Below are 13,270 nucleotides of genomic sequence, written 5' to 3'. Positions count from 1 at the left end.
ATTATTATCCCTCTCCTAAACCACAAGGCTAGACAAAATCTGTAACAGTGGTCGATTGAATCTGCGGTTGCCTGGACATACGTTTTAAATTTGACCCAAATTACGCATACGACCCAAAAGTATGCATGGACAGTATAAAGTTTTTATTGACGATAGGCTACATTTCAGGTTGTATTTCACATTAGATTGAGAGGTGAGTTGGCTTTTACCCTTAAAATAATCACCTTTTACCTCCAAATAAGAGGGAAAAAAAATTTTTAAACCTTGAAAATGTTTCTTTCTGACTTAACACTCAATCTGTTGTGTTCTCTGTCCATGAATTAAGAATTCTTTCTGCACCAAATATTCAAGGTAGGAATCAAAACAATATTGAAACAGTTAAACTTTTTCCTTAGAATTGCCCCATGATTTAAAAAAGAAAAAATTCAATATATGGACAAACTAATAGAATAAATATAGCCAAAGACTGACTTTGAAAGTAAGGTTCAGAAAAACTCCCAGAATATGTATGAAAAAAGACTAAGTAATGGATAATTTTGGAAATAAGACTTTGAGGTTAACATCTAGGAAGATCAAGATCTTTTTATTAGGATTTTCAGAAGCAGATAATAGTCAAAACAGAGGGGAGAAGATAATAAATGAAATCATAGAAGAATCCTACACAAAGCTGATAAAAGCTATACCAGTCTTCAGATTGAAAAAAACTCACTATGTGTTGGGTCAGATTAAAAAAAAAATCTAATAGTCAGATATTACTATTCTCAGTTATAATTCCATGGATTAAAAAATGTGTGTGTGTGTGTGTGTGTGTGTGTGTATCCCTACATGCTTCCAGAGAGAAAAGAGTAAGTTGCAAAAGATACAAGAACTACACTAAAATTACATTTCTCACGAGCCACACTGGATTCTAGAAGATAATGGAGCAATATTTTCAAAGTTCTCAGGGAAAAAAACTTTAGCCCAACATCTTTTGTCGTCAAAACTATCTATTAATTAAGGCAACAATAAAAAAATATTCAAATATGCATGGATATAAGCCATTTAATACTATCCACAATTCCTATATGAAAAATAAATATTTGGAGAGTTACTTAAATGAAATGACAAAGAATCTAAGAAAAAAGATAACTTGAGATGCCAGAAACTACAGCAGCAGATTGAATCCACTTGACCTTGATTCTTGGAATATTTTCCTTTAAAGAAGACAAGATTAATGGCATTTCCTCTTCTGTGGGTCTGTTCACCTTGCCACCATACTTAGTTCTATGCTTAATAATATTTATATAATTAGAATATTGTAAATGCTGTCTATTGGTTTTTTAGCCTCCTAAACTCAACTAATGAGAAAGTACAGAGGACTGAGTTCTAGTTATGGAAAAGAATTTAATAGTTTATGGCAATGTAAAATAATACTATAAGAAAAATCAAGAAATGTAGGAACGTATTATTTAAAACTATGATGGTAGCCATCAGAAGAACAAAAATAATACATTTTAGAAGTGTTTTTTTTTTTTCCAGAGAGAGTGATGTTGGAAGAAGGAAATTTTTCATTTTATACTTAAAAAAAACTATGTGCATATATTACTTTCCTAGTTTTAAGAAAAGCTTAAAATTAAAGGGCACTTTCATCAATAGGGGATTGTTAGACTATAGTTCTTCTTTATAATGCAGCAGATAAAACAAATGATAGATACTAATGTATTGCTGAAATCAATATTTTTAAGGGAATAAAATAAATTAAGTTTCCATATGGTATGGACGGCATGACATAATCTAGGTTAAAATGCTTTGATGTTTACATATATTCACGTGAAAAAAAGTCTAGGAGGCTACAGAGCTGCTCTCACTTCTTCTTCTAGTTCTACAGATATTTAAAGGTTTACAGGGGCTTTTAACAATCACCTTTGCAGTTGTATCACTCAATAAAGACATTTTGAAAAATGAAATTATTTGAAGCCCAGAGAAGGGGAATTACTTGACCCTGACCAGATCAGCCAGGAAGCAAGTGGCAGAATCAAAACTAAAATCCAGTCAGTACTGGGGTTGCCAAGGCTTGGGAAATTTTAGCCCGCCTCTCCAAATTTCCATCAGCCTTCCTAAGCCACCCCTAATAAAAATGTTAACAAAAACACCAACAATAATAATGACAAATATATGTGTTAAGTTTTATGTAAAGTGTGAATAAAAGTATCGTCAGGGGAAAAATAAGTCTATATGTCTGCCATCTTGTGTGGGATCGGGATGATAAGGAAAGGCTTAATAAAGGAGGTGACAGCTGGGTAAAGCCTTGGACAATGGGCATAGTTTGTGACAGACCAAGGTGAGAGCAGAGCTGTGGTCAGAGTTATTCCAGGTACTGCGAGGGCGCCAAAAAAGAACTTGTGACAAATGCAGTCTTTTCTGTTACTATTCATGTTTCTTGTGAAATAAAACCGCAGGTACCATAAGATCAAGGATCCCACCACAAGGACAAAGACAAAAGCCAGGTGGTAAAGGGGAAGAGAAGAGAAAGATCATATTAAAAATTTTTTTTGACTAAAGAAAGCCATAGTAATTGTGTGTAAACCTTAGCCCTGGCTTTCCTAGCAGCTGGAAAGAAAGTGAAATCATTGTCTGGTAGCAGTCAACATCTCATTTTATCAGAAGAACAAAATAATGGTGTGTGCTAAATCAAAGACATTAGTAATATGCTGTGGGAAAGCAGGAGAATGCTGTAATTCTGACTAGATGGTCAGAAAAGGCATCACAAAGGAGGCAGACCGTGAACTGCATTGAGAAGATTTTGCCTGGCAGAGGGGACAAGTAGAAAGAACATCATAAATACAGAGATGAAGACTGGACAGCAGCTGGATTATGGAGCAGTCATGTCATGGGATAACTTAGTTTAACAATCTCCCCTTTTCTAGAAACGTTTACCAAATGCTCATTTCTGAGCTATATGGCCCTGCTGACTGATGCCTAACCCAAACCAGTCCAAGGAGTTTCCCATTCTAGGGTACAAAGGTTTGAAACAGAGACACTCAGAGACAGGACACTGCTGGTGTGGTCGTATCTAAGGGAGCATTCCAGAGGATGTGCAGGTCCACGAGTTCTGACTTGGCTACCAAGGAATTTGTTTGATCTCATGAAATAATCCAAGGTTCTGTCAACTAATTCCCCTTTGACCTAAGCTAGCCAGAGCTGGTTTCTGTTACACTCAATACCAAGTCTCTTAATTAACATACTATCTTGGGGAAATGGTTGTGGCTGCACAGGAAGGAGAGTGAAGTCATGTGGTAGGAACTGCTCGAGGCCTTGAATGCTGGATCAAGGTGAGCCGTTAGTCCAAAGGGCAGAACTTAGGTCTGGTTTATGAGCCAAGTTTTAATGTAATATGGATCCAGGAACACAGGGTCTTTTGGTTCCACTAAGCCTACAACATGTATCTTGACTGCAAAGAAAAATATCTTGCATCGCTTTTTTTTTTTTTATAGTGAAACCTTTTATATTTAGAATTAGTCAGCTGGACTCAGTTTAGATGATCCCAATTTTGTTGGCAACATCCAAAGCATCATAGTCAGGAGCCAGTCGAACATATGCCTTCTTCTCTCCATCAGGCCTGATCAGGGTGTTGACCTTAGCCATGTCAATGTCATAGAGCTTCTTCACAGCCTGTTTAATTTGGTGCTTGTTGGCCTTGACATCCACAATGAACACCAGTGTGTTGCTGTCTTCTATTTTCTTTATGGCTGACTCAGTGGTGCGGGGGAACTTGATGATGGCATAGTGGTCAAGCTTGTTTCTCCTAGGGGCGCTCTTCCGAGGATATTTGGGCTGCCTCCTGAGCCGCAGTGTTTGGGGCCGTTGGAAGGTGGGTGACGTCCGGATCTTCTTTTTTTTTTTTGTGGCTGTGTACGCCTTTCAACACTGCTTTCTTGGCCTTCAAAGCCTTTGCTTTGGCTTCGGCTTTGGGAGGGGGAGGGACTTCCTTCTTCGCCTTCGGCGCCATCTTCCTGCATCGCTTTTTAACCAAAATTCAAGTGTGCCAGATTAGAGCTGTGCAGCTCTGGGATGATCCCAGTCATACCATACTGTACGGTAGATCTGCTCACACTTCCCTTTCCTTTACCCTTTCCTTTTCTCCCCTTCCTTTCCCTTCCCTTCATTGACTGAAACATCTAAGTTTCAGTAAGGTTTCTGATTTAAAGGAACACTGTGGTGCATCCTCCTGTATCACAAATAATTACACCTTAATTTATTTTGTAAGTCAAGGACATTTGTGAATGAGAATTTTCTCTAGCCAGACATACATATGGAAATTTATACATACTGAAGTCCTACATCTAATGAACTCATTACTGGGACTGTGCTGTGAAGAAAAGAGAAATAATGGCCATCTCTCCCTCTGATTATGTGTGGTTATCACAAGATCTATAATTTGTAACAAAGGTTTACTCCAGGGAAGTCAGTGGCCATGAGCCTGGCTGACCCAGTTCACATGGGAACCAACCACTGATACGGCATGTAAAAAAGGACAAGCAATTCAAGAGATGACAAAGCCTGAGAGGTTACCAGAAAATGAAATTGGAGAGTGGGAGGTGACAGCCAAGTTACTATGCTGCCCTTATCAATTTAGTATACAAATGAGAAAAGAGTCAAACATACAGCTTCATCCATGACAAAACTGGGTAATGAGCTTTTCATCAAATGTAAGGGACCAGACTGAATTAAAGAGCAATCTTTTTCACTATGCAGGCAACAAATGGCTAAATAATTAGGGAATGGGAGGGTTTCTACTTAATAACCTAAGGGATTTAGGGCCTTCACCTTCTTAAGATCATGTCACCACCTGTGCAAAGTATGAATTACACACTAGTACAGCATTCTCATTTGAGTTGGAGCATTAATGTTGACGAGATGTTCTGCCCAAGAGAGAAATGTGACATGAAATCAAAGGAATTTATTTTCCAACAGCTTAAAAAATAAAAATAGGGCCTCCCTGGTGGCGCAGTGGTTGGGAGTCCGCCTGCCGGTGCAGGGGATACGGGTTCGTGCCCCGGTCTGGGAGGATCCCATATCCCGCGGAGCGGCTGGGCCCGTGAGCCATGGCCGCTGGGCCTGCGCGTCCGGAGCCTGTGCTCCGCAGCGGGGGAGGCCACAGCAGTGAGAGGCCCGCATGCCGCAAAAAAAATAAATAAATAAAAAAATAAAAAAAAATAAAAATAAAAAAAGACAATAAATCAGGGTGTGATGCTCACTTGAGATGGAGTTTGGGTGGGGACTACAGAGGGTAAATAGGCACTTTTATTTCTTCTTGATAAAATTACCTTCTTGATGTTAGCACCCAGGGTAGTACCAGGCTGAGAGCAGTATACCCAAAATGAACATGCCAAGAACCAGGCAGCTGCCAACAAAGGAGAAGAGGCCAAGACCAAGACTCCAGTTAGCTAGGAGATGTGGAACTTGAAGAAGTCCCACTGATTTAGTGAAAAAAAGGTGATTTCCTTGATAACAATGGCACTTCCAAAACGGTACATCTCCAATTCATAAGCTCCAGCCTACAATTATGATTACCAATGCTGTTTATTCAAAAAAAACATTTAAATTATAAAGATATTCAAGTATACTTATTACATATAATGTACAAATAAAGGAAAATAGAGAATTTTAAGTATAGTCTATAAAATTTATTGTTCAAAGGTATTCTTTACATTGAATAAATATAAATGTGCTTATTATATTGAATTGGACATTGCTCTAGTTATTCAAATGAGATCCTACCTGGAATACAAATATACATTTTTCTACTGGACAGTCCAACTGAGTCTATTTGAGTAGCTACAGTTCCTGTCATAGTGGAAAGAGCACCAATCCCAAGTAATGAGGTTTCCAAGTGGAGTCACTATCATAAGTGGAGAAATTCAATCCATGCTCCATATTACTTCAGAGCCAGTATAACTTATGAAGAGTGAATTATTCATGTTATATATTATATATTTGTTATGATCAAAAAAGCTTCATATTCATAAATGAATTCTATCAAATGAAATAAATGGCACTTACTAGGCACTTTATAACAGGCATTAATAGTATAACTATAATTTTTATTTAATCCCCACAAGAGCCCTATGAAGTTGCTATTTTTAGCATCCTCATTTTACAGATGTGGAAACTAAGGCATAGAGAAGACATCCAAATGACACAGTGTTTCTGCCAAAATTCAAGCCCAACTTGCCTGATTCCAACATTTTTGAATATTCAATGCTGTTGAATATGATTATAGTATCTGAAGTAGGGATGAAGACATCTGAATTCCAATTATTCAGATAAGTAAATGCTTTTATGGAGAAAATAACATTCAGCATATGTCTTGGTTAGTTACAGATGTCAAATACCCAGATTGCACATCCAACCACTAAATGTACTAATAGGCCAAATGCTAAAACAACTTCCTTATTAGGCTTGAAGGTTATAGAGCTGTAAATACACTTGGCTCCTGATCTGAATTCAGGCTGCTACTCCGCTATGTCAGTTGTGTTGTATGACTTTGCACTGAGCCCCCAGAGGAACCGCAATGAAAAATTAGCTGCTCAGTATAATAAATTGCCAGATGCTGGACTCCAGCAGGTTATGGCATTTCAAAGTACTTGTGCAACTTGGGAGAAAATATCTCGAGCCCCAGATCTCGAACTTCATGTGTTACAAGCACAATGCTAAAAACTCAAGTTTCATTTCTTGTGATTAAATACACGACCTTAAAAGGCTTTTTAAAGAAAACAAAAACTACTGTAACATTTTTTATTTTCTAGCTAAGTGTCACCTATTTTCTTCACAGGGATAAATTCAAGTGGGTTACAATGTCTGCTTTGAAAATTTTTAGTAGTCTTTTGTCTTTTCCTCCTAAAAGAATCCAGGGGGACTTCCCTGGCAGTCCAGTAGTTAAGACTCTGTGCTTCCAATGCAGGGAGTGCGGGTTCAATCCCTGGTCAGGGAACTAAGATCCCACAGGCTGCGTGGCATGGCCAAAAAGTAAAATAAAAATAAGATGTTTAAAAAAAAACGAATCCAGGTATTCTAGAATCTGGATGATTATTACCTAGGTTAGGTAGCTGCTATGGATAAATGCTACCTCAGAACTATACTGTTTTCATGAGCAAAGGGAACACACCCTTTCCTGCTTTTACTCTGCCTAATCGCCAAAATCCCTCCTGCCAATTTGCTGAAACCCAAAATTGCAGGAAGATTCATTCGCTTGACATAAGGTTTGGGTCTCAATTTAAATAGTTATCAGGGAGTGAGGGTATCTCTTTTGATAACAAATTCTGAAGTAAAAGATTAGGACATTGAGTCACTGAGAAAGTGTTTGGGAGTAAACTGTTTCATAAAACTGAAAAATAACCACAAGAAAGCCACGCTGGGGCCAGTAGGACAAAGACTGATGATTTAACGATTCTGCCCAGACTGTTCCCTGGCCACATAATCAAATCATGCCCTCTAACCAATGTAATATACACAGAAAAAGTCTGGTCACAAAACAGAAGCTGGGCTCTGACACATTGATTTTGGATTTTGAAAAGATTTCACAAGATTTAAAATCTTCCTGTCTCATCCAAAAGTTGCTCTTCTTTCCAACTCAAAACTTCTACAGAGACAATATTTTATTGGAAAGTAATTTTGACGAAATCAGGCCAATTAGTACACACAAACTAATTTCTCTAAGTCTGGAAACTTAACTTCAATTCAGATCTAAGTGCCTGCTTTCACTAGTTCACAAAGGCTGCTTCTTCTGCACGGTTTTCCTGATAAAGCTTAGTCTGAGTCATTTGTTCCACCATCAACTACTGATCAGTATTTAAATACTTCTTTTCCTAAACCAAAGCTGCTCCTGGGCTTCTGGTGCTTATGTTCTAATCCTCACGTGATAGCTCTGCATTCAAGCTCCGAAAGCCTGGATTGTAGACCCACATCTCTGGGCAAACCATGTAACCAATCTGGCCTCACCTTCCTCATCTAAAGAATGAGGAAACCATCCATCTGCTTCACAGTGTTCTTCTGAGGATCAACTGAGATCATGAACAAGATGTGAAAATTGTAAGGGCAACAAAACATAGGATGATATCACTATTATTGTTATGCAACATTCCACACAAGATGTAGAAAAGACATAAAATTTACATGAATTTTTCCCCAGGTTTTAATTCATGAAAAAGTGCCCAGAATGGACCCTTATGCAGTGTTGTTGTTGTTGTTGTTTTAATTTCCTCAATGCACTGGAAAAAATATTCCTGAAAAGAATGATAGGCTCTGTAAAAGTCTTCATTTAAAGTCGTATTTGAGAATCATGGTGCAGCATGATTAAACAGTTTTTATCTAAAGCAACATCAAAATACAGCTTCTCTTTCCCCTTTAAAAAAAAGTCTGTCTCTGTGTGTGTGTGTGTGTGTGTGTTGTGTGTCGTGTGCATGTGTGTTTATGTACTTTGAAAACTTGTTTTCCTTATCAGTTAATAATATAAGGTCACATTAAATCTACTGCCCTTACCTTTCACTGCAATATATATGCTTTGGCAACTGTTTCTTAGATAGGATATTCTATGAACTTGCAAGTTACTTCCCCCTCAGATCAGTGATTTTGTCCTTTTTATATTAAACTTTGTCTCTTTTCTGCTGATAGTAGTTCCCCCAGGTAGTCAAATCTGGTCCACGTTAACTTGCCTCCAAACTGAGTTGCTTGTGGCAATGTGCCATCATGGAGTCCACTAGTAATTTTAAGTGCTTGCAGGGTAAATTCAAACGCATTCCTTTCCATCCTCCTTCTTCATTCTCCCACCAACTCTACTTTCCCCTTTCTCTTTCTCTTGAAACACAGCTGCAAAATTGTCTGAAAAACTCTTGCTATGAAATCTACATTTAAAAAACGGACTTCTCTATTTTCACATGGTATACTGAGTCTACTGATTCTCCAGTCTAACACTTCTCTACAAATTTGGCAACACTATCTAATCTAGCCTCACCTTGTGTCTACTGTGACTCCTTTGAAATTTCATTTTCATAGTCCAATACTCACATCTTCAACTATTTCTTGAGAAATCTGGTTGTCATGGAATGTCTATTTAAAGAAAAGCAACTAAGTTCAGAACACTATTTTCAGTGACTGCAAAACTACAGCACGCAATGCAGATAATTTTTCTCATAAGCTAGGTGTAAAGACATATAATGTTCAAATTTCATAAGAGAATATTTTATTTTGAAAAATAAATCTTCACCAGACCAAACACATAAGTTTACAGAAAACCAGTAAGACATCATTACACTTATATAACACCTTGAATAATCCAAAAGGAGCCCGCTGGTAACATCAGAAATAGTCAATAGGGTTGTAACACTGACAAAATGGTAGCATGTGTCTAATGGAATCAGAAATTAAATTACAATTGAAGTTTCATTTCTTAAGGCTATTTTCATGCATTTATAATTTTACCAAGCAAAACAAGAAAAAAGTAACTTTGACAGATACTTTTAAAGATGACTATGAAACTTTAGACTGTAAATACAACTGTCCTAAATCAAACTTTAAAAAGGCAGCCAGCCATCTGGCACCAAAAGCAAAGGCAACAAAAGCAAAAATAAACAACTGGACCACATCAAGCTAAAAAGCTACTTCACAGCAAAGAAAATCATGAACAAAATGAAAAGGCAACCTACCATATGGGAGACAATATTTGCAAATCATGTATCAGATAAGGGGTTAATATTCAAAATATATAAAGACTCCAACAACTTAACAGTAAAACAACAAACAACCTAATTAAAAAATGGGCAGAGGATACAAATAGACATTTTTCCAAAGAAGATGTAAACAGACAGAGATGGCCAACAGACACATGAAAAGGTACTCAACACCACAAATTATGAGAGAAATACAAATCAAAGCCACAGAAAGATATCTCACACTGTCAGAATGACTATTATCAAAAAGACAAGGAATAGGGCTTCCCTGGTGGCGCAGTGGTTGAAAGTCTGCCTGCCGATGCAGGGGACACAGGTTCGTGCCCTGGTCCGGGAAGATCCCACATGCCATGGAGCGGCTGGGCCCGTGAGCCATGGCCGCTGAGCCTGTGCGTCTGGAGTCTGTGCTCCACAACGGGAGAGGCCACAACAGTGAGAGGTCTGTGTACCACAAAAAAAAAAAAAGACAAGAAATAACAAGTGTTGGTGAGAATAAATAATTACACATACATATATTGGAATGTTATTCAGCCATGAAAAAGAAAGAAATCTTACCATTTGAGACAACAGGGATGGACCTTGAGAGCATTATGCTAAGTGAAATAAATCAGACAGAAAAAGATAAATACTTTATGATCTCACTTATATGTGGAATCTTAAAAGAAAAAAACAACTGAGCTCATACATACGGAGAACACATTGGTGGTTGCCAGAGGTGGAGGGTTGGGGGACGACAAAATGGGTTAAGGGGGCCAAAAGGTACAAACTTCCAGTTATAATATAAATAAGTCAAGGGGATGTAATGAACAGCCTGGTGACTACAATTAGTAATGCTGTATTGCGTATTTGCAAGTTGCTAAGAGAGAAAATCTTGAAAGTTCTCATAAAGAAAAAGTCTGTAAGGATGTACAGTGACAGATGTTAACTAGACTTATTGTGGTGATAATCTGCAATACCCACAAATACTGAATCATTATGTTGTACACCTGAAGCGAATGTAGTGTTGCATGTCATTTATACCTCAATAAAAACCAAAAAAGGAAGCCATCTTTGAATAATAGTTAATAGCTTTAAGAGATCAATAAACTAAAATGAAAACCTGAATGCCAACTACTTTAAGCTCTTCTAAAAATTAAAGACACCCTACATGTAGTTCTGGAAGTTTGTTTCAGATGTGATTTCTTAATTCAAAGAAAATCAATAGGTAGAACCAACACAGATTTGAGTTGGGAGTGGGTAGTCTATTTGAGTTGGAGGTGAGGATTGTGTTGCTGGATTTGAGGTTTGGGGGTGAGGGAAAGGAACTTCACAGAGAAACAATTTTTTTCTCATAATAGAAAGTAACCTGAGCTGACTGCAAATAGTAGTGCCTTCCTTGAGATATTTATAGGTAGGTTGTAGATATAAGACACATCCATAGAATGTTATCACTTTGTGATTGGAGCTCATCTCAAGTGCAACAAGAGCCAGCCTGCATCCCTAAAAGGGCCCTTGACACTGTACTATTTCAGTTGACTTTGAAGGGTTTCATCCTTTATTCCCATTTCCTTACCCTACTCTACATATCACACAATAACAAAAGATAACACTTACACAGTGTTTGCTAAGTGCCAGGCACAATTCCAGGTATACTATATCAGGCAGGAACTATTATTATACCCATTTTTCAGGTAAAGAAACTGAAGCACAGAGAAATCAGTAACTTGCCCAAGGTCATACATTCAGTGGTAGGAACAAATCATATGTATAATTACATTGACTCCAAAATATAATGAAATAAATTTGTTCTATGTTAAAGATTTCTGTTTAATTCTGCTCTAAGTAGTACATTCTATTGTTTTAGATTCATTTCCTTTACTGAAAGCAGATTTCTTTTCAGATTCATTTAGTCAGATTTTACTACCTACATTAAACCTATCACTGGGTACAAAGCAACTGGTTTTAATGAGGACTTGGTTACTGTAAGCAATGTAGTGTATAAGGCAGAGGCATCTTTTCATAAATACTCCTTTCACAGAAGAAACAAAGGCATATTTCAAAAAAGAATTTGTGGATTTCAGTTATAGAGTGTGTCTGAAATAAGTATATTCATACATGACTTATAAATCATATTTAAGTATGTACTAGCAGAACAAAGCCTATTAATCCATAGTAAATAAACACTCAGTTCTATTACAAGACATGGAAGTCATCAAGCAGACAATACTTTTTTCATTAAACCCTGAATCATTGTGTCCTGCCAGCAGCATGAAATAAATTAATGTTTAATATTTAATACTATATGATGGTAATAATGAACCAAATATGTATTTTAAATTTTATGTTATTTGACATTTCAATTTTAACTCAAAAGTATTTCTAAAAGGGTTGAAAATCTGTGCCTGAAAGTAACAGTTTAAATTTAATAAGTGTTTCTGGCTTCTTAATGCCACCTTACAGTCACAGCATTCTATCCTTTCATGATGATTCAAATCCAATTTCAGAAAACGTGAGGCATTTTTAGCATTAAAGATATGATAATCTTCAAACAAAGACATCCATAAAATCAAAAAACATCATCAAATGACCTATGGGATTTAAAAAATTATGTATAAAATGATCAGTTTAGCAATCAAAATTTTTAAATGGTTAAATCTAAAGATAGACAAAGCACAAAACACATTATTAAAATATGAATTGAACTTAAGTGAAAACACAGCTTTGCATTTAGTATATTTCACACTAGCAATTCTTCTTAAAAACAGCAATAGGGACCAAAACAAATCAGTTCACTGTTGTCTAAAAGGAAAAACAGATCATTTTCTCTTCCTATTAAGAAAGAGAGGAAAAAGTTCTTTAAAATATGTGGCATTCTGTGCAGATGGGCACAAACAGCAGCCTGTGTCACACATACATCACATCCCTTTGGCATCACTAGGCTTTACTTCTGTCGATTTTCAATCACGAGGAAAAAATGCAATAAATCTGTTCATAAGAACCATAAAATGTGTAGAAGTGAGGAAAAAATAAGCTGTTGAATTTTCAATGCCTACACATCTCTTTCTGTATCCAAATTTTAATCTAATAATGCAATTCTGCTGCTTCTGCTCATTTCCCATGTTTTTTTGTTATTATAGAGGACATCTAAATGTAAAAATATTTCATGGGTTTAAGCAATAAATTTGTGAACAAGAGAAGGAGAATTAAGTATGAGGGCAGAAGCGGGGGAGTGTGTGGGTGTGTTTGCATGTGTTTTCTTCTTAGAGTCCAAAATCCCTTTGGATTATTAGTGAAGCTCAGACAGAACTTTAAAGCAAATACAGGGAAATGACAACTAAAGTCCAACTTCATAATGTATAAGAATCCCCTGTCCTAAACCTTGACACACCTCAAAAAGAGGGAAAGGTGTTCTTTATTTTTCACTATTTTACTAACAATTATTAACCATCTGATATGTGTCAGACACACTCCTGGACACAGTTCCATATCTTACCTCATTTAATCTTTTTTTTAAAAAATTTTTTAAACATTTTATTTAATTAATTTATTTAATTTTTAAAGTTTACTTTCCATTTACAGTTATT

The 13,270-nt window shown here is 36.7% G+C and overlaps 1 protein-coding gene and 1 pseudogene across 3 annotated transcripts in view; both read right to left on the bottom strand.

Annotated features, from left to right (window-relative positions):
* The window catches only part of SMYD3 (SET and MYND domain containing 3), a 738,989-nt gene that overhangs the window by 453,863 nt on the left and 271,856 nt on the right, over positions 1-13,270 (bottom strand). The window lies entirely within an intron of this gene.
* LOC309800468 (large ribosomal subunit protein uL23-like) lies at positions 3,210-3,997 on the bottom strand (annotated as a pseudogene). Its single transcript has one exon. The product of its transcript is annotated as a large ribosomal subunit protein uL23-like (transcript).

The sequence above is a fragment of the Mesoplodon mirus genome (assembly GCF_964341445.2).
Source record: "Mesoplodon mirus genome assembly, chromosome: 3".
NCBI lineage: Eukaryota > Metazoa > Chordata > Mammalia > Artiodactyla > Ziphiidae > Mesoplodon > Mesoplodon mirus.
This window is presented reverse-complemented; position numbering and strand designations above follow the sequence as displayed.